Here is a 13,240-nt window from a genome sequence, read left to right on the forward strand (position 1 = left end):
ATTGTGTCCCATAAGTTTGGGTATTTGTGGCTTCATTTTCATTAAACTCCAAAAAGTCCTTAATTTCTTTCTTTATTTCTTCCTTTAAGGGATTTTTGTGTTTCTTCTACCTGTTTAGCAGTGTTTCCCTGTAGTTCTTTAAGGACTTCTACCTGTTTAGCAGTGTTCTCCTGTAATTCATTGAGGGATTTTTGTGTTTCTTCTTTAAGGGCTTCTACTTGTTTAGCAGTATTCTCCTGTAATTCCTTGAGGGATTTTTGTGCTTCCTCTTTAAGGGCTTCTACCTGTTTAGCAGTGTTCTCCTGTATTTCTTTAAGTGAGTTATTAATGATGTTCTTAAAATCTTCTACCACCATCATGAGATATGATTTTAAATCCGCGTCTTGCTTTTCGGGTGTGTTGGGGTATCCAGGACTCATTGTGGTGGATGTACTGGTTTCTGATGATACCCAGTGTTCTTGGTTTCTGTTAGTAAGATTCTAAGTTTGCCTTTCACCATCTGGAAATCTCTGGTGTTAATGTTCAAGCTGTCTCTGGTTGGAAATTGATCCTCCTGTGATTCTTTTAGTCTCTGTCAGCACTCTTGGGAGTCCAACTCTCTCCTGAGTTCCAGTGATCAGAGCACTCTCTGCAGGCAAGCTCTCCTATTTCAGGGCAGGTGTTCAGCAGTCTGGAGCTCTGATCCACCTCTTGAGTTCTGGGGTCAGAACTCTCCCTGTAGGCTGACTCTCCTCTGTCAAGGAATGTGCCCAGGGGTCTGAGTCTCAGCTCTTTCCTCCTGGCTGAGGATGAAGGCCCAATGGGACCCTGACCAAGAAGCTCTGTTGCTTCTATTGCCCATGTGCTCTCAGGTGATCAGGAGGTCCTGGGTGTGCTAGGTGTCCTGCGGTGTGGAGAGTCCTCCGGTGCCCTAGACACCCTCAGCCCGGTTTACACAGAAGATGGCAGGGCTGACCCTGACCTGAATGGATCCCAGCCTCTGGTTGGGTGGGGTTCTTTTGTCCCTGTTCCTGCAGGCACAAGACCCTCCATGATTCTTTGGAGCTGATGTTGCGTTCCACTCACCCATGATCCTGAGGTGATCCCAGGGTCCTGCAGCATGGAGAGCACTCTGGAGCCCTTAGTGGCCTCTGCTGGGCTCAGAAGGAAGATGGTGGGGGTGGCCCCTTCTGGAACAGATCCGTGAAGGCAGTTTTTATTTGCTGTTTTTTTTTTCCCTCCAAGAATTGTTATTGATTAAAAAAAAAAAAAGAATTGTTACTGATATAATTTAAATGTCCTCCATTTGACAGGAAAAATGGAGTGATAGAGTAGTAAAGCTATTTGCCTAAAAATCTGGTAGCTGTGCTTAGCAAAGAGATTATTAAGAGACAGTAATGGTGCTGGGAAGACTGCTCGCTGGTTAAAGATGCAAGTGTGAGCATCAGAGGTCAGATGTCCTGGGCCTCCTTTAACACCTGATAAGTAGGGCAGCCAAGTATGATTGCAGCCTCAGAAGACAGAAATAAATAATCCCCCAAATAAGCTGACTAACAGAACTAGCCATATTGGTGAGTTCTGATTTCAATAGAGAGATCCTGATTCAAAGAATAATGTTGAAGAGAAACCCAGGATGATTTCAGATATCAACTCCAGGCCTCCATGTGTGTGCATTCACATGCATATGCACCACACATTTTCATGTAGAGATGCAAGCATGCATACATGCATACATACCACAATATGACTGACATGTTGCAGGGGTTGAGGACAGTCATGCTGATCGCAGGTCTAATGCCATTTCCATTTTTTAGTGAGAAAGGGAAAGAGCCATGAAGATAGGTAACCCAGGACAAAGGTCAACAGTGTGTAGCCTGGGAACTGTCAGCCTGCTGCATGGTTTTGTTACCAAGTTGTCCAGTTATTTAATAATAATAAAAAAAACTCCTGTTAATTTACACATTGTCTTTAACTGTTTTCACAATACAAAGGTCAAGTTGGAGTAGTGAGTTGTCAGAGACCATCTGGCCTCCAACGCTTAACATATTTAATCTTTGCTCCTATACAGAAATACATTACTAACCTCTGGCTTAGCAGAAAGATGAAGGAAAAATATAGAGGAGGCACTTTTAAACAGTTTCTTCAGTTTTATGTTTGTTTCTGGTGGTTTGGAATAAACAGTTTGAATATTAAGCCAAACTCTTCAGCCCTCTCAAGATTAATTGCAGGTTGGTGGTAACAAATGTGCATATATATTTGGAGAAGATCAATACTTATTTTCTGAAAGTGTTTTCTATAATACGGGGCTTGTGTTTTAGATTCATCTTCATAACATATCTTGAGGGCACAGGGAATAGTTAAGTCAAAGTCGTAGAAATATATGTGGTATAAGATACACAGTACCTATATTCAAGTACATGAAAGATGATCCTGTAAATAAAGGGGTTGGATGCATTTGTCCTTAAAGTCCAACTCACATGCACTTCTGCTGCTAAGTCATTGGACCCTCTTCCTCTCTTTGCGTGTAATTAATCATTCTATGCTATGCTTCTGAAAGACTTGGTGCAAAATACTATTACAGCATTTATCACAGGGCATTGAGGTATTGCATACACATTTTTCTCCTAGATCAACAGTGACTAACTTGAAAATGAGGACAATACCTTGTTTTTCACATCTCCAGTCTGGGACTCTGTCCCCAGCTCACAATAAAAGTAATCTAAATGCTTGATAAATGAATGCAGAGTACAGTCCTAGAGGGCAAGAGCAAGGGCCCTTGTGAGATCAAGGTAACAAAAACATTGTGAAAGTATTAGCAATCAATAGAAGGTCTTCTAAGCATTGTGCATGCTCATAAAACAAAGAAAGTTGTTAGAATATCTGGGCTACTTAAATAACCACTTTGAGGAAATTACCTCACTCCCACTTCCTTAGCTTCAAAATGGAAATAATAAAGGGCAACAGCTTTGGTGTGTGGTGATTTTTCCTAAAATACCTTCAAGGAGTTTATGAGGTCAATGTGCTTTCTAAGAATACTAACATATCACTTCCCATTGTCACTGTTGATCTGGGCATTGTTGGTGCAAAAGCAACAGATGGAAGGGAAGACTGCTGGTGCTCTAGCCCAAACTAAAGCCATCATGCTAGGATGAACTTGATCTAGGTGTCTTCCTCTTCTCAGTTTTGTTTTTTATAGTATTTATGCTTATTTGTTCGTACACCAAGTACATGCAGATGCCCAAAGAGAGCAAAAGAGGGTAGCAGATCCTCTGGAACGGGGGTAACTGGCAGTTGAGAGCTCTCCTCTGTGAGTACTGGGAACAGAACACTAGTCCTCTACAAGACCAACAAATTTTCTTGATTGCTAAGCCCTCTCTCTGACTCTATCTTCATATTTTTAACACTCTAGCAATCCAAAGGATAACAGAAGAGAATAACCCATCACAGATCACTGATTCATACCGTTTTATACTATTACTACATTCCCCAAATGAAAGAAAGAAAAAAAAAACAGTTAATTTTACTACATTTCTTTGAGTACAACATCCTTTTTTGTATTTTATGTAAAGAAATCAGAAGTTTTCATAAATTACTTCTGATACATATTGGAGGACTGTGGCTGTCTTACAGAGAAGTCCTTGTGCTGTCGAGTTGCCTGGTAGGTTTTCTAGCCACATTTTTCACAACCCTACCACCTTCAATAGAAAGAATGCCCAACCAAAACTACTATAAGGGGTCAGACTTTTTCTATTTAGCAAATGTATTTATCAGACTTTAAGGATTAGAGCCTGTAGCGTGAGAACATGTTCCATAAAATATTTATCAGGCAAGAATGAAGACCATGTATGATCCTAAGAACCCATGTAAGATAAGATAGGCGTGGTAGTACACTCATAATCCCACCACTATGGACCATGGAGAGACAGGAGAACCTCAGGAGTCCATTAGCCAGCCTGACAGTCCTAATTGGAAACCCCCAGATCCCAATGAGGGACTTTGTCTCAAAAACCAGTCTCTGACTTTTACATATACATAAAGCCTTATCCACCCCCACACAAGACTATGCTCACACAAGAACACATACACATTGTGGTGGTTTCAAGAATGCCTCCCATAGGCTCACATTAGTTATTAGGGTTCAGGATAGCTCGCTAGTTGAGAAGGATTAGGCCAAGTAGGAAGTGTGGCCTTGGGGGAAATACGCCTTGGGGGAAATAGGCCTGGGGGGCAGGCTTTGAGGATTCAAAAGCCCATGCCAGATTCACACACACACACACACACACACACACACACACACACACACACCATCCCCCAATCAGATTGCAGCTCTCATCCACTGTTCTAGTACCCATGCTTGCTGTCATGCTCCCTATTGTGATGGTAATGGACTGACTCTCTGAAAGTGTTAGCAATCCCCAGTAAAATGCTTTCTATTACAAGAGTAGTCATAGTCATGTTTTCTGTCCACAGCAATAAAACAGTGACTAAGACACACAGAATAACCAAAATGGTTCGGAATGCCCAGACAAGCCTTCAGTTAAGTAGAAATAACTGGCAGCGTTCATTGCCAATGATCGAATTAAGCTTATAGCAATATTTTGAGTTTGGGAAAAACTGTGTTTTCTGTAATTTGCTTGAGGGCTCTCCATGCTGAAGACTTGTGAAGGGATTGGTAGTCCCTGAAGTAATAACACTTAAGTATCTTAAGACTTCATGAACTGGTAATTTCAGAGTGTCCAAGGCATGTAGGACGTTACAAAATTCTTCAGGGAAAAGCACATCAGAGTACCATATGGACATGACTCAGGATGGAAGGACCTTACCATAATAGTCATTACAATCATTCTGTCAATAAAGCTTTGAATTCTACATTTATAACTATTTTAAAAAATTGACTACTGTCAAACTTTGGTGTGATTATCAAAGAATATCTATATTTTAGAGAAAGGGCTATTAAAATGCATCTCATTTTTCTAACTATCTACTATTTGGTCATATCTCATCATATATAGCAACATGGTAGCAAGGTCAGAGGGAAACTTACAGAGTTCAGTTTTCTCCACTGTATGTGTCCCAGGTATTAACCTCAGGTTGTTAGGCTTGAAGGTAAACAGAGTCTCCACCTTCTTGCTGTCCATAACACACTTTTTGAGAAACCAAGAAATGTGATTGTGTAAACGTATGCAAACTTATGTTAAGTGTATACACAAATATATTTTATAAAATCGACTTACATCATTGTGTGAAAATAAATGGGTCTTCCTGGAAGAAAAGAAATTAGTAATTTACTCCAAGCATTGTATTGAAAAAGAAAAAAGCCAATTCAATTTGAATAATGTTGGGAGATAAAATATGCCAGTATTATTTCTCTTATTAATGAGTAAGGATACAAAAAACTCAATAAAAATTACATTAAAAACTCATAAACATTGTTCAAATCTTCTTTCTCCATCAGTCATATTCATAAAGCTGGCATTTCTTTTTAAATGGTAGTTAATAAAATAGAATTTTATTTAGTGAGTCAAACAACACAGGGACAGCATTTGCTGAATGCTTAGGCTGGGCTAGACTGGGTGCCAGGCCCCGGGGCTAACTTAAACATTGAATTAAACATTCTTCTTACATTCTGTGGTCTGATGGTTAACAGGCTGATTTATCAATGAGCACCACAAGTAAGCATGTGAGAGAGTTTAGGTCAGAAAATAATTAACGTGGGCTTCTTCTCTTCTGAGCTATATATTCTTCTAATCCTTTTATGCATCAGGGGACTTCTTATAAATAAGAATATGTTTATTAGCACAGCGTTTTAGGGATTAGAGAAAAACTGTTAGAAACACTAAGACTGGAACTAAATGTCATCAGATAAAATGTTCTTATTACGATTAAACAACACAATTGCACAAGTACATGCGGGCCTTAGTGTCTGGTAAGGTGACATTCCCTAGAGAAGGGAGTGCTTATGGAGGAGAGTGCCTCAGAGGAGCAGAGGTGAATCTTTGGAGGCTCTGAAGACAAAAACTATGGGGAGAGAAATTCTCACATATTCACGTGGAAAGAATCTGATAACTTATGAGGTTTTGTGTGCAGTTGGTTAGCTGATTTTTCTCGTTGCTGTGACAAAAAGAGCTGAAAGAATGGTTTGCTGTGGCCCAAAATTGAGAATGCTGGGTGTCATGGCCAGGCCAGGAAGGGAGACAAAATTCTGATGCTGCAGGACATTGGGTGGAGTTTTCAGTCAGGAAGCAGGAAGCAATGCATGCTGGTCTCAGCTGGACTTCTGTTTTGCAGGCTGGGATTCTATTTAGGGTGGCTCTTCCCAAGGCAATCGGTACAATCTAGAAATTCCAGCACTGACTAGGGGATTCTAGATCCTGTCAAGTTAACAGTCAATATTAATCATCACTGTTGGCAAGGCTGTAGCCTTAGGTTAAAAAAATAGTGGAAGATAATTAATAATTCTCAATCATGTAAAACTTTGTGTATATTTCAAATGATTCATGAATGAGCATAAGTAGATCTGAACTTTGTTTGGAGGTAGAACATACTAATTGTGTAAACATCTAGAATGGAGTAAGGGGAGAGAAAAGAAGAGACCTCCATATTTCTCGTTCAGGAAAATGATTATTCATAATTGTCAATGAGAAAAGTAAGGAAAAATATTTTTGAAAAAACTGATTTCTTTCACTTGAATATTTTAAATTTGATGCATCAGGACCTGAGACAGAAAGGAGATGTGACCTTGAGATTTGAGAGGACTAAAAATTCAGACAAGAATGGGAATTCCATATCCCATGCTTCTGTTCTGGCTGCATTAATTGCCCCTGTGTCTCTGATGTAATCCTTTCTTGTTCTTTTAGCCACTAACAGCATCAGACCTTTGTAATAAGGAATGTCTGGATCTTTGCTTTTTATAAAAGAAACACAATCAAAAATACGATATGCCCTTCATAATTATTTTCAGGGTCATGTTTTTTATATCTGAATTCCCTTTAGTATATTACATATATAAACAGAGAATTACTGAAGAATTAAATATTTAAATTAGAATAGTTCCAGCAAATATATTGTCATGAGTAAATTCACTGGTAAGGATTTTGGTTATAGTTCTATCAAAATGCACTATCATTTAGTCTAATTTACTATAAAGCTTAAGAGTATAAGGTCTAAATCAAATTGCAGGAATCCAGATATCAGCCACTTACATTTGATTTGACTTTAGGCAAGTTATTTAACCTTCTCTGTAAATGAAAATAGAGTGCTACCTCATAGATGGTTGAGAAGATGGGAAGCATTAGTGTTTTAAAGCACACTGAATGCTTTCTGATACATAAGGAAAGTCTCCGTGTACTCTAGGTTGTTTTACTGTCATTGGCAGCAGGAGCAGCATCATAATAATTTATTATCATCAAATGGTGGAATTTTAGTGCAGAATGGATGTTGGATATAATCATATTGGTTTTATAGATGGGCAAGGGGAGCCAAGGAAGGCTGGAAATAAAATGTTCAAGGATACACAGTTGCTGGAAGACCGCAGTAAGGCCCGACACCTGTCAGCTCTGTGTGCCTCCTGTCGTTCTTTGGTAAGGTAGCTATGGAATTTTATGAGTACATTAAATGAAATACTTTTCAGCTGACAATCACCATATCTTACAGACAAAAAATAATGGTAAATCTCTGCTTCATTAATAAGTTTGCCAATGGTCATAAGATTTCTCTTTAGATACTTTAGTTTAAATTCAGCATGAACTGTTGTATACATGTATTATAACATCCATAATTTGTATGTATATTCAGAAAACAGCTATTCAATAGACTCACAGTAATAGGCTGCAGATGGCCCAGTATTCCTGGAAACAAAACACCAAGATGCTACAGTTTTCTATGTGCCTGCAACTTAATAATTTTTATTAAGTAGATTAAGCTCATATCCTAGTAAATTTACTATTTTGTAATTTTATAGTAAATATTTGACTACAGCCTAAAGTTGTTCAATATCAGCACATATTCCCCAAACATTGTGGTAACATCACAGAATATCTAATAATACTAGAACTTCATAGAAAACCCCATACCAGTTCCAAAATATAGACACTGTTAATCAAAGACTTGAATAAACAAATAGATTTTCTATTCTGCCCTTAAGTAGATTTGAATTCTTATTGCATTTGTGCAGTCTACTGAAAGAGTTATAGATGATGAGAGAAAAACGAGCATAGATTTTTTTATTATCTGCTCACTATAAGGTATACTCTCAATAAAAATAAAACATTTGAGAATTTAAAAACTGGTGGATTTTCAGGCCTTCGATATAAAAAGCAAGGGAGAGAGGATGGATTAAAGATGGGGTAAGTGAAACAAAAAGAGTTTAATAAAGAGTAGTTGCTATGGAGGATAACCTGGACTGGGTCTATATAACACACACATGCCGTATTAATGTCCATGTGGCTTCATTTGAAGTGGTAATCCAGTTAATTCTGTCTCTGTTCTTCCTTTCACCATGCATTACCACATACTGTCTCTAACCTGTCCGTTTTTACCTCCAAAATGTTTATTTATTTTCCACAATAAGACATTTTATTTAGAAAATTTAGAAAACAGGAGCTATTTGTCTTTAGAAACTCATGTTTTCTATGTGATTTCTGCGGCCACTGTGTTTGGTGCTCTGTGATCCTGGTGGTTTGGCTGTGCACAGGTACTTCATCCACACACATGACCTCACCCTGCCTCTGCTTCCCAAGTACTCCTCACCAATGTCAAATGGAGACCTGTCCGCCACGTCATACCTACTCACGATATATCATAGACTGTGCATAAAGCTCGTGACCGCACCATGTGCTGTCACAGTGGGCCCCACAGATCTTCTCAACCCCATCCCAGCCTCCTTTCCTGCCTGTAGGGTGTGCCCCTAAAGACTGAGCTGCTCCGCCCCCCCACCTCAAACTGTACCTCTTAAGGTCCCACCAAAGTTCCAGAGCGTTCATGATCTGTGCAGCCCTTCTGTCTGTGTTTTATATTATGTCATACTCCAGAACACCCACCTGCATCTTACAGTTGAAGAATTAGTGTTTGGTGTGGTTGTAGGAGTTTGCCTGGCACTTAACGCATCTAAAAGACATGGACCATGTACGTATCTCCGTTCTGTAACCCCAGGGTTATCATAGTATATCCCCATCAGCAAGTTACACACTGTGCCTTAAGTTTACTTTATACTTCCACCTAGGTATAATGAGATTTACTTTTACAGTTTTCTGCTGTTCTTTTCTTCCACCCTCATTTCCTTCCTCCCTTTCCTTTCTTTTTATTTTCTTTCATTTTAGATATTTTCTTGTTTTATAGTTCAAGCTGACCTTAAACCCTTGACCATTCTGCCTCAGTCTCCTGAGGACAGGCATGTGTCACAATGCCCAGTGTAGGTTAAGTTTTCCTTCCATGAAATTATTTATAAAAAATGATTCTCATCACAGTAAATTTTAATGTGTATAGCAAATACCTTTTTTTTAAAACAGGAATTTGGGATCCCTTGGTAAGTATCAGACATACATTCAACAAAAAAATAGTTATTGATTTGTGATAGATTTTAAAAGTTATTTTAATTCTTGATCTATTATTTATGATAAAATGATATATGTTATTTTCCCACATTTTTCATTAGGTATTTTCTTCATTTACATTTCAAATGCTATCCCAAAAGTCCCCTATACCCTCCCTCCACCCTGCTCCCCTACCCACTCACTCCCACTTCTTGGCCCTGGCGTTCTCCTGTACTGGGGCATATGAAGTTTCCTAGACCAAGGAGCCTCTCTTCCCAATGATGGCTGAGTAGGCCATCTTCTGCTACATATGCAGCTAGAGAGATGAGCTCTGGGGGTACTGATTAGTTCATATTGTGTTCCACTGTTGATTCTGTTTGTCATTCATTCTCCGACTCCTTGTCCACCTGCAACCAGAGACCTGTTCTACGCAGACAGGGACCAAAAAGGGTCTGCGGCATTCCACCTATAGGGTTGCAGACCCCTTCAGCTCTTGGGTATTTTCTCTAGCTCCTATATTGGGGACCCTGTCCCTGTGTTCCATCCTATAAATGACTGTCAGCATCCACTTCTGTATTTGCCAGGCACTGGCAAAGCCTCACAGGAGATAGCTATATCAGGGTCCCTTCAGCAAAATCTTGCTGGCGTATGCAATAATGTCTGCATTTGGTGGCTTATTTTTACTTATTTTTATGCTATACAATATAGCATGATTATATCTACTTTTAAAGGTCACATGTATTTCAGCCGCAGGACTTGAGGACATTACCATTTCTGTGACATCGGGATAATTTCATACAGACAAAAAATATGAATGGAATTTGAAACATTATTTGTTTATTTTTTTAAAAAATGCTCATGAAACAAAAACAAATAATTTGAAATATAGCACTTTTTAAATTACAGGGCCCAGTCTAGCCAACAGTCAGAGTGCTGTGTGTTTCATGAGGGATCAAGAATGCTACTTAATTTTTACTCATAAATACAAATAGCACTATGTGTTTTAAATTAAATACATAAACTATTCTTCTGTCTAGGAAATTAGTTTAGATGGAATTCTTTGATTTTTTTTTTTTTTTTTAGGAAACACTATAAAAACTTCTTTCCCTCAAATAGAGTCTTATGTCTTAAATTGTGACCTTGGGGAAAATATACTTTAAAATTAGGTGGCATGAATTGCTTTTGTAGAATTAATGAATATTAAATTAGCCCAGGGCAGGATCTATATAGGAAAGGAAGAACTTCTAGAGAATTTTCCAGACTTTTCGATCCTTATATAGAATTGATATTTTTGGCATTTTTATGTACTTCTACAGTAGAACATGCATCTAATATTCTCCCAGTTAGCACCCACTTGAGTAAAATTAGATATAGATATAGACTAGATATAGATATTTGAACTTGATATCTTTAGTTCCAAAATCTAAAATTAACAATTTTCACCTTTGGTTTAAACATGGAATAATGATGCAAAATTGTAATGATTTTCTGGATGGAAGGACCCAATCAAAAAAATAAAATATGCTTGTCCTTATTTTTTGCTCAAATGAACTTGATGAAAAAGTTTCAGTTTAAATGCAAATTAGTTATTGAACAAAGTAGAGTTTATGGTTATTTACAGTTGGAAAACTCTCTTTGCGTGTGTTTTCCACTCGGTGTCCTTACATTCTAGGGCACTTCTCACAGCATCACTTGGTTAAGGCAGGCAGTGCTGACATGCAGGCTGAGGCTCCTCACTGCAGTCATTTCATACTACTCGTGGTTTTGAGGGGTATCTGCGAAGCAAGATGCCAGCTTAAGTAACGTGCGGTACCATCTGAAAATGCCAGTTATATGAGTATGTATGTATTTTATAAAAATAGATGTGGCATTTGCTTAACTTGCTTTTTTAAAAAAGGAAATGAGCAAAGTATCAGAAAGCAGAGTCTATAGATAGGCCTTTAGTTAAGGAGAGAAGAAAAACAAAAGGACACCATGATAATATGTTTTTTTTTTCAGGATGTACCCTCTTCTTAGAAACTTTGCAAAGAGTCAAACCTCATCTTCATGAACTGTTACTGTGAGTTACTGGAAACAATCTGAAGCACTTACTTCTCTTCACTGGCTTTCTCCACAACTTCCTTTATCTCTTTACCCCAACTTTCTTCTTTCTTACTCCCTCAAGCCCATACCTAATTTTAAATGCATACGTACACAAAATCAGATTGCTTATTCAGACACATATTCGGTGTACGTTGGCTTGTACTGCACACGTGCTGCAGGACTAAGCAAACATAGTCCTCTTTCCTGAAAAACTTAAAATCCAATAATCCAGAGATTTCAATCACACAGTGAATTAAAATTCCAACAAATGTAAAATATTAAGGGAAGACTATAGGATGAGAAATACTAGTTTTCCACATTTCAATTTGGATTGTGGGTGTTGTAAGTGTGTGTCTCTCTTTTCCTGTGTGTGTCCTCTTGGCACAAGTGTGTACATCTGTATATTTGTGTATAATACTGATATATGTAGTATAATGTGTATGTATAGTTTAGGGCTTAGAAAAGATTGGTTCCTGTACATGTATATATATTTTTAAATCTGAATGTTAGGCAAGATTGGCCCCTATCTTTAAGTCAGTGTTGGATAGCTTTCTCTGTTGCTCACAACCTTAGCTTGTGAGAAAGTGTCTCTCACTGAACCTGGAGTTAATTGATTCGGTTCTACTAGGTGGTCAGCACATCAGGGTTGCTATCACAGATTCCTTCTGCAGTACTTAGCTCTTATGTGGGTACTAGAGCTCAAAGTCAGGCCTCATGCTTGCTTGTTTCTTTCTTTCTTTCTTTTTTTTCCTGAGTTATCTTGCATTTTGTTCTCCATGTTTTCCCCATTTCTTATGTATGTTTAGGACTGTCCCCTTCCCCATAGGAAATTGCTGTGGTACATAGTGCTTATGTAGGTATATGACCCCAAATAAGGCTGTAGCTTCTACCTAGTGTTTTGCTCCTGCTATGCTGTAGCGGACTGTATGTAATTCAGAATGTACTATTTGATGTATGACACATCATTTTTCTCTATTGGAGAGAATACTACACAGTGATTAATAAAAGGTAGGTCAGTTGTTCTGAAATAGAGAGATCTAAAAATAACACTTTGAGTAAAGAAGAAAGTAGGTTTGTAATATGTGTCACTGTTTAGACATTTTTATGTATAAGCATATACATATGTTAGTACATAGAAATGGATATACAGGCTTATTTTGTCATTAAACATTTATGGCCCTGAAGTCTGGATGTGTATTAATGAGGGCATCAGTGATTACCCCAGGTGAATGAGAACAGAAGGGGCAAGTATCAACAAACTTCTACATGAATCATATTTAAGAATTGATGTCATTGGCTTAACATGTGAGCTATTCACTATAATCAGAAGGCCAGGATGCTCTTAGCTAAACTCCTGATTAAGCCAAGGTATAGAGGGGGCTCTACCCAAACTGAGCACAGGTGATTGCCTAAGGGAAGACAGGAGGAACTAGTGTTGGGCAGCAAAGACAACAGATGCTGGTGGTCAGTATTGTCCTTGAGCATCTGTTCCCTGTGTATTACTGTATGAGTGATTGAAATGGTATGTGTAGTAAAGCTAAAAAAATTAAATGCATGAGGTATCTCGAGGTTTTTTTTTTTTTTTTTTTTTTTTTTTTTTTTTTTTTTTTTTTTCCTGGGGTTAACAGACTTAGCAAATGCAAGATGCT

The 13,240-nt window shown here is 38.2% G+C and overlaps 1 protein-coding gene across 4 annotated transcripts in view; it reads left to right on the plus strand.

Annotated features, from left to right (window-relative positions):
• Immp2l (inner mitochondrial membrane peptidase subunit 2) overlaps positions 1-13,240 on the plus strand; it is an 879,462-nt gene that overhangs the window by 733,806 nt on the left and 132,416 nt on the right. The gene's annotated exons all lie outside the window — the stretch shown is intronic.

This window comes from Mus caroli, chromosome 12 (assembly GCF_900094665.2).
Source record: "Mus caroli chromosome 12, CAROLI_EIJ_v1.1, whole genome shotgun sequence".
In the NCBI taxonomy this organism is placed as follows: domain Eukaryota; kingdom Metazoa; phylum Chordata; class Mammalia; order Rodentia; family Muridae; genus Mus; species Mus caroli.